Here is an 8910-nt window from a genome sequence, read left to right as displayed (position 1 = left end):
TATGGAGTAAAAAGTAAAAAGTACATTATTTTCTCTCGGAATGTGGTGACGTAAAAGTTGCCATAAATATAAATAGTAATGTACAGGTATCCCCCAAAAATACTTAAGTAATACTTCAAAGTACTTTTACTGAAGTACTTTACACCACTGCCCAAATGCCTTCACACCAGTACATTATCTTGCTTTATTGTAATGACTGACGCTGGAGATGAGAAGCAGGTACGGGGAGTCAACATTTATTCAGGAACAGACAGGTAACAAAACAGGAACAGCGTCAGCACACGGGTAAACAACGACAAACGACAATTAATGCTGAAGCCAGGAGCAGAGCGGGGAACCAGACATATAGGGGAGGTAATGACAGAGGTGATTGAGTCCAGATGAGTCCAATAATCCCTGATGCGCATGACGGGGCAGATAGCAGGTGTGCGTAATGATGGTGGCAGGAGTGCGTAATGCTGGGGAGCCGGGCACGTTCGAGCGCCAGGGAGGGGGAGCGGGAGCAGGCGTGACACATTATATACTGTTACACATGCACTTATCACATAGTATTCCATATATAAGGCCATAAAACCTGAATTGAGGCCAGAGTGAGGTGCACATGTACAACACATAAACAGATGCATGTGCCATATACTTATGTGGTGGACACTTGATACGGTCACATGCTATTTTGTAGTATGTCACAAAATCATGTTACGACCACAGATATCAAAATTCATTTTACATATCAATATATCAAGTCTTGCTAAGTGGATGGGTCTCTACAGAAGGTGTAAACGGTACAGCCAAATTGTTACTTGCATAGTAGCAATATCAGAAATAGATAGTGTCAATATAAATAAAATAATCTACAGTATGTACAAGAACAATATCAATAACAATATCAGTGATAGACGAGGTAGTTATATGCATACAATGCATACAATCGGGTAAAGTGGCTGAGCAGCAGGATACCCCAAAAATGTAGCGTATGGCGTGTGTGTTAGGAGAGAGTCATTTGAAAAGAGACACTGCAGACTTTGGTGCAGGGCATGTGATGCCCATAGCCTTTTTGTCGCAAAACTCCCTGATCTTCTCAAAAATATATGTTTGTCTAGCTGTGTCCAGTCTAGGTGGTGCTTGTAAAGTCAGACCATCTATGGGAGGAAGGATGTCAGCGTTGCAAAGCAGTTGAAACCTGGTCCCGACTGAGTTCGAACGCTCCTTGGTGACAACAACACCAGGCTCCAGAGCATCGGAGTTGTAAATCAGGGAATACAATTCAGAAGACATTACAACCTTGCACAACATCAGTTCACCTCCCAAGTTTATATAAGAAGAATAAACACATACAAGGCAATGAAAATGATTTTCACCTGAAGTGCTGGTACTGCTTGATCTGTGGCAGCGGCCTGAAGTATGGAGTCAGGTGTTGTTGCCAGCCATAGCTTTCCATCAGCACTGTATCATCCTCCAGTCCAACCAGCTGTGGGATGTTGACCCCTGTCACTGTGCTGTCCTTCACAACACCAGCAATCTCAGACAAAGTGTTCACTCTGGTATTTCGGAAGCGCTGCTTGATGAGGCCGAAGCACCAGTCGGGGGCAAACTTGGTGTGGCCTGTGATCAGGAAGTGAAGGTCCAGACTGTGGTGGAGCTTGTGTATGGTTCGCCAGGCACAATACCAGAGCACTAACTTTTTCTTGTTTTGGCTACTGCAGTATCACAATTCAGGTCCACATGTGTTGGTGAAGAAATGTTGCATGTAGTTGATGCTCTGCGTTGCTACTTTTGCTGGATGACAATCCTTCATCAATCAAGTAGTTGACTTGTTGTGGTATTCCTTCGCAGCAGACACCAAACAAGCCACACTTGCGAGGAGTTAAAAAGTAGATGGAACCTGGCTGTATAGGGTCAGAAGCATACTTCACCTGCAAACAACAAAAGAACAGTAAGATAAATTACAATTAATTGTCTCACCCCTGTCAGTCTGTCTTTACACAGCCAGTGAAAGGTATTTGCCTACTATCCATTATATATACACTGCTCAAAAAAATAAAGGGAACACTAAAATAACACATCCTAGATCTGAATGAATGAAATAATCTTATTAAATACTTTTTTCTTTACATAGTTGAATGTGCTGACAACAAAATCACACAAAAATAATCTATCCAATTTATCAACCCATGGAGGTCTGGATTTGGAGTCACACTCAAAATTAAAGTGGAAAACCACACTACAGGCTGATCCAACTTTGATGTAATGTCCTTAAAACAAGTCAAAATGAGGCTCAGTAGTGTGTGTGGCCTCCACGTGCCTGTATGACCTCCCTACAATGCCTGGGCATGCTCCTGATGAGGTGGCGGATGGTCTCCTGAGGGATCTCCTCCCAGACCTGGACTAAAGCATCCGCCAACTCCTGGACAGTCTGTGGTGCAACGTGGCGTTGGTGGATGGAGCGAGACATGATGTCCCAGATATGCTCAATTGGATTCAGGTCTGGGGAATGGGCGGGCCAGTCCATAGCATCAATGCCTTCTTCTTGCAGGAACTGCTGACACACTCCAGCCACATGAGGTCTAGCATTGTCTTGCATTAGGAGGAAGCCAGGGCCAACCGCACCAGCATATGGTCTCACAAGGGGTCTGAGGATCTCATCTCGGTACCTAATGGCAGTCAGGCTATCTCTGGCGAGCACATGGAGGGCTGTGCGGCCCCCCAAAGAAATGCCACCCCACACCGTGACTGACCCACCGCCAAACCGGTCATGCTGGAGGATGTTGCAGGCAGCAGAACGTTCTCCACGGCGTCTCCAGACTCTGTCACGTCTGTCACATGTGCTCAGTGTGAACCTGCTTTCATCTGTGAAGAGCACAGGGCGCCAGTGGCGAATTTGCCAATCTTGATGTTCTCTGGCAAATGCCAAACGTCCTGCACGGTGTTGGGCTGTAAGCACAACCCCCACCTGTGGACGTCGGGCCCTCATACCACCCTCATGGAGTCTGTTTCTGACCGTTTGAGCAGACACATGCACATTTTTGGCCTGCTGGAGATCATTTTGCAGGGCTCTGGCAGTGCTTCTCCTGCTCCTCCTTGCACAAAGGCGGAGGTAGTGGTCCTGCTGCTGGGTTGTTGCCCTCCTACGGCCTCCTCCACGTCTCCTGATGTACTGGCCTGTCTCCTGGTAGCGCCTCCATGCTCTGGACACTACGCTGACAGACACAGCAAACCTTCTTGCCACAGCTCGCATTGATGTGCCATCCTGGATGAGCTGCACTACCTGAGCCACTTGTGTGGGTTGTAGACTCCGTCTCATGCTACCAATAGAGTGAAAGCATCGCCAGCATTCAAAAGTGACCAAAACATCAACCAGGAAGCATAGGAACTGAGAAGTGGTCTGTGGTCACCACCTGCAGAACCACTCCTTTATTGGGGGTGTCTTGCTAATTGCCTATAATTTCCACCTGTTGTCTATTCCATTTGCACAACAGCATGTGAAATTGATTGTAAATCAGTGTTGCTTCCTAAGTGGACAGTTTGATTTCACAGAAGAGTGATTGACTTGGAGTTACATTGTGTTGTTTAAGTGTTCCCTTTATTTTTTTGAGCAGTGTATATATATATATATATATATATATATATATATATATATATATATATATTGGTGTATATCTATCTATCCATCTATGTCCTTAATCAGTATAAAGGAGGAAATGTTGCTTACTTGTTGAGCAAAATCAAAGCTGTAATGCATCTTGATGTCTTGCTTGCTGGTTCAGTAGGGCCCCATAGACAACTGCAGGTCTTGACAGGTGGTCTTGCAGTCAATAACCATCTTCTGGTAGACAGACCACTCATTCTGAACAAGCACGAGATGCTGCTCTTGCTTCTTCAGCTTGGCTGACTTAATAACAGCTTCTGGAAAATACAGAAATAATGTGAGATCAAAAAAGTAGTGCAAATCATTTTGGAGGTCAATTAAATAATCAAAACGTGTTGATGCTTTACATACCAAGTGTTGTCATCGATTCCTTGTAGAGACGCAACACTGCTGCTTTTGTCACATGAGATGGCAGCAGCTTTCCACCAAAGTGTTTGTGTCCTGGGTGGCGTCCTGGTAATACTATTGCATTATCATCTGCGTAGTTGATGAAGTTCACCACTTGCTGCAAGTCCTAATGCTTCAGGTGTAAACTGTGCTTCCTTGGGCTAGCTCTCTTTTTGATGGGAGGCATTAGACCATTCTCTTTTTATGACTGGTCAACTGATGCTGAAAGACAAATTCCAGATACAAATATTTTCATTCTGAGAAAACATCACTACACACAGTTCAGAGGTGGTGTCAGAGGAAATCCCATAAAATTGTCAGAGACTCCAGTCACCCAAGTCATAGACTGTTTTCTCTGCTATCACACGGCAAGCAGTACCGGAGCATCAAGTCTAGGACCAAAAGGCTCCTTAACAGCTTCTACCCCCAAGTCATAAGACTGCTGAACAATTAATCAAATGGCCACTGGACTATTTACATTGACACCCCTCCATTTGTTTCGTACACTGCTGCTATTCGCTGTTTTTTATATATGCATAGTCACTTCACCTCTACCTACATGTACAAATTACCAAAATTAACCTGTACCCACGCACACTGACTCAGTACCGGTACCCCCTGTATATATTCTCGTTATTGTTATTTTATTGTGTTACTTTTGATTCTTTTTTACTTTAGTTTATTTGGTAAATATTTTCTTAACTCTTTTTGAACTGCACTGTTGGCTAAGGGCTTGTAAGTAAGCATTTCACAGTAAGGTCCACACTTGTTGTATTTGGCGCATGTGACAAATAAAGATTGATTTGATTTGATTCATACACATAATGTTCTCTAGCAACCTAACAGCAAGATTTAACTTGGGGTCTATTGTTTAGGCATGTAGCTAGCCAGTTAAACAATTAACTCTAATCCCAATCCAGAGTACTAGTAATACAAACCGCTTGTCATAGCTAGATAAAGTTAACCAAATAGGTTCAATGTTAGCTCGTTAGCTAGCTAACATTAGGCTATAACTAACAATGTGAAATGTCATTCTGAGAAAACATTACTAACGGTTTAATGTTAGCTAGCAATCCAGCCATCAAACTTCAGCTATCTAGCAAACAGCAAGCTTTAACTTGCAATGAAAACAACTTTCGGACAAAATTAGAAACGTATAATATCAAACTGACTCTTACCTGTATACATGGATGAAAGCTTCACGGCAGACTGCAACCACTTTCATTAAATAAGACGTCCTGTGTCTTTTCTGTTTTGTAGAGTGGTTCTTCCTTTAAAAGTTGCTGGGAGAATCTGAACGGAGAATCTGAACATTTTCAGAGAACCGCCACAAACTCCTCCAGACTGAGGCAAACAGTTGATTGTTGCTCCGACACATCCATAGCCCAGACGAGGGCCCTCCCGGACATCAGCGTTATCAAGTACGCTATCTTCGAGCGGTCCAAAGGGAGCGAAGAAGGCTGCAGCTCAAAGATGAGGGAGCACTGGGAGAGAAATGCCCAGCAGGTTCCAAAATCTCCAGCGAAGCACTCTGGAGGAGATAAGCAAGGTTCTCGGGACATCGGGGTTGGCTGGGAGGAAGTGCCGCTGGTGGCGGGGTTGATGAGAGTCTGGGGGATTACTGTTGTGGCTTGCTGCCTAGTCAGGAATCAGCAGAATTACTCCAGCAATGTATTAAACACATGGTCATTGCGTTCTGCCAGGGTATGGAGTTTGCAGTAACTCCTTATGTCATCCAATGGTGGCTCCTTGGGAGGAGACAGCGTTGCGGAGCTTGTCCGAGTCTGCTGGGTCAGTCATGGCCAGTTCACAATATCACGGCTCAGGCAAAGACCCAGATGAAGACACAGGAGGTGGATAGTACGAGTCTCAGAGTTTATTAAAACCTCTTAGGGATCCGATCCCGTTAGCGGGATAAAAATTGACAACATCCGGTGAAGTTGGAGCGCGCCAAATTCAAATGACAAAATAGTAATATTAAACATACATGAACATACAAATGTCCTACACCACGTTGTCAGATTTTAAAAAGGCTTTACGGCGAAAGCATAGCATGCGATTATCTGAGGACAGCGCCCCACATCAAAATACTTTTTCAACCAGCACAGGCATCACACAAATCACAAATAGCGATTAAATAAATCACTTACCTTTGAAGATCTTCCTCTGTTTGCAATCCCAAGGGTCCCAGCTACACAATGAATGGTCGTTTTGTTCAATAAAGTCCTTCTATCCAAAAAAAGTCTGTTTAGTTGGCGCCTTTGATTTCAGTAATCCACTAGTTTAACCTGTTAGGGCTAGGGGGCAGTATTGACACGGCCGGATAAAAAACGTACCCGATTTAATCTGGTTACTACTCCTGCCCAGTAACTAGAATATGCATATAATTATTGGCTTTGGATAGAAAACACCCTAAAGTTTCTAAAACTGTTTGAATGGTGTCTGTGAGTATAACAGAACTCATATGGCAGGCCAAAACCTGAGAAGATTCCATGCAGGAAGTGGCCTGTCTGACAAGTTGTGTTTCATCTTGGCTCTTTTTATTGAAGACTGAGGATCTTTGCAATAACGTGACACTTCCTACGGCTCCCATAGGCTCTCAGAGCCAAGGGAAAAAGCTGAACGATATCGAGGCAGGCTCTGGCTGAAACACTTTATCGTGTTTGGCAAGTGGCCGATCAGAGTACTATGGGCTTAGGCGCGTGCCCGAGTCGACCGAATGCTTTATTTTCTTTCGTCTGTTTACCTAAACGCAGATTCCCGGTCGGAATATTATCGCTTTTTTAAGAGAAAAATGGCATAAAAATTGATTTTAAACAGCGGTTGACATGCTTCGAAGTACGGTAATGGAATATTTAGAATTTTTTTGTCACGAATTGCGCCATGCTCGTCACCCTTATTTACCCTTTCGGATAGTGTCTTGAACGCACGAACAAAACGCCGCTATTTGGATATAACAATGGATTATTTTGAACCAAACCAACATTTGTTATTGAAGTAGAAGTCCTGGGAGTGCATTCTGACGAAGACAGCAAAGGTAATAACATTTTTCTTATAGTAAATCTGACTTTGGTGAGTGCTAAACTTGCTGGGTGTCTAAATAGCTAGCCCTGTGATGCCGGGCTATCTACTGAGAATATTGCAAAATGTGCTTTCACCGAAAAGCTATTTTAAAATCGGACATATCGAGTGCATAGAGGAGTTCTGTATCTATAATTCTTAAAATAATTGTTATGCTTTTTGTGAACGTTTATCGTGAGTAATTTAGTCAATTCACCGGCAGTGTTCGGTGGGAATGCTAGTCACATGCTAGTCACATGCTAATGTAAAAAGCTGGTTTTTGATATAAATATGAACATGATTGAACAAAACATGCATGTATTGTATAACATAATGTCCTAGGGTTGTCATCTGATGAAGATCATCAAAGGTTAGTGCTACATTTAGCTCTGGTTTGGGTTTATGTGACATTATATGCTAGCTTGAAAAATGGGTGTCTGATTATTTCTGGCTGGGTACTCTGCTGACATAATCTAATGTTTTGCTTTCGTTGTAAAGCCTTTTTGAAATCGGACAGTGTGGTTAGATTAACGAGAGTCTTGTCTTTAAAATGGTGTAAAATAGTCATATGTTTGAAAAATTGAAGTTTTTGCATTTTTGAGGAATTTGAATAACGCGCCACGGGATTACACTGGCTGTTGAGTAGGTGGGACACAAGCGTCCCACCTAGCCCATAGAGGTTAACATGCACACAAAGAAATCCAAAAAGTTACCGATAAAGTTCGTCCAAACAAGTCAAACGATGTTTCTAATTAATCCTCAGGTACTCTAATATCTAAATTAACAATACAATTTAAGACGGAGAATAGTATGTTCAATAGGGAAGATAAATAACGAAGAGCGGGCACCTCATTCATGCGCTCAACAAGACTACTTTTCTAATGAGAGACGCCTTGGGAAAAACTACAACTACTCGTTCATTTTTCAAAAAACAAGCCTGAAACCCTTTCTAAAGACTGTTGACATCCAGTGGAAGCCATAGGAACTACAATCTGGGTCATTTTTATTTGTATATCCCATAGACTAGCAATGAAATTCCGGATTGATTCTCGCCTGCCACATCTGTTCTGTTATACTCACGGACATTATGTTAACAGTTTTAGAAACTTCAGAGTGTTTTCTATCCAATGCTGCCAATTATATGCATATCCTAGCTTCTGGGCCTGAGCAACAGGCAGTTTACTTTGGGCACGTCAGTCATCCAAACTTCCGAACGCTGCCCCCTAGCCCTAAGAGGTTTAATATACAAGGGGCAGGTAATTGGTAGGTCAAGGCAGGCAAAAAGTCGTAATCCAAATCAGAGTCAGGCAGATACAGGACGGCTGGCAGAATCAGGGTCAGGACAGGCAGAATGGTCAGAACTGGGAAGACTAGAAAAAGCAAAAACTAGATCACAGGAAACACGGGAACACGCTGGTAGGACTTGATGGGACACGACAAACTGGCAACAGACAAACAGAAAACGCAGGTATAAATACACATGAGGCAACCTGGTGAGTGTTGGAGACAATCACAAGACAGGTGAAACAGTTCAGGGTGTGACAGTCATGGTAAAATATTAACTTCAAAGGATTACTAACATTTACGAACGTCTCAATAAATGCTGATTATATAAGTTTCCTACTGAGCTCATGTTGTTTATCCCTGCAAAGTCTTACCAAAGACCTACACTAAGTTTCTAATTTCTCAGCCCTATAAGGGCACAAGGTGAGACCCAAATGCAGACACAGGAGGCAGATGGTAAAGCTCTGATTTTAATTATAACAAAGGCAGTAGGCAAAGGCAGTTCGGGGACAGGCGAGAGTTCATAAACCAGG

At 43.0% G+C, this 8910-nt stretch overlaps 1 long non-coding RNA gene across 1 annotated transcript; it reads right to left on the bottom strand.

Annotated features, from left to right (window-relative positions):
- Positions 1-220: 220 nt before the first annotated feature.
- On the bottom strand, positions 221-6451 carry LOC106588607 (uncharacterized). The gene is made up of 3 exons (XR_001324678.3): positions 3998-6451; positions 3710-3903; positions 221-1913 (listed from the first exon to the last, which is right to left on the bottom strand). It is a non-coding gene; the product is annotated as an uncharacterized LOC106588607 (long non-coding RNA).
- Between the last annotated feature and the right edge of the window lie 2459 nt (positions 6452-8910).

This window comes from Salmo salar, chromosome 27, assembly GCF_965601325.2.
Source record: "Salmo salar chromosome 27, fSalSal1, whole genome shotgun sequence".
NCBI classification, from domain to species: domain Eukaryota; kingdom Metazoa; phylum Chordata; class Actinopteri; order Salmoniformes; family Salmonidae; genus Salmo; species Salmo salar.
Note: the sequence above shows the minus strand (reverse complement) of the source record. Positions and strands in the feature narration are given on the sequence as shown.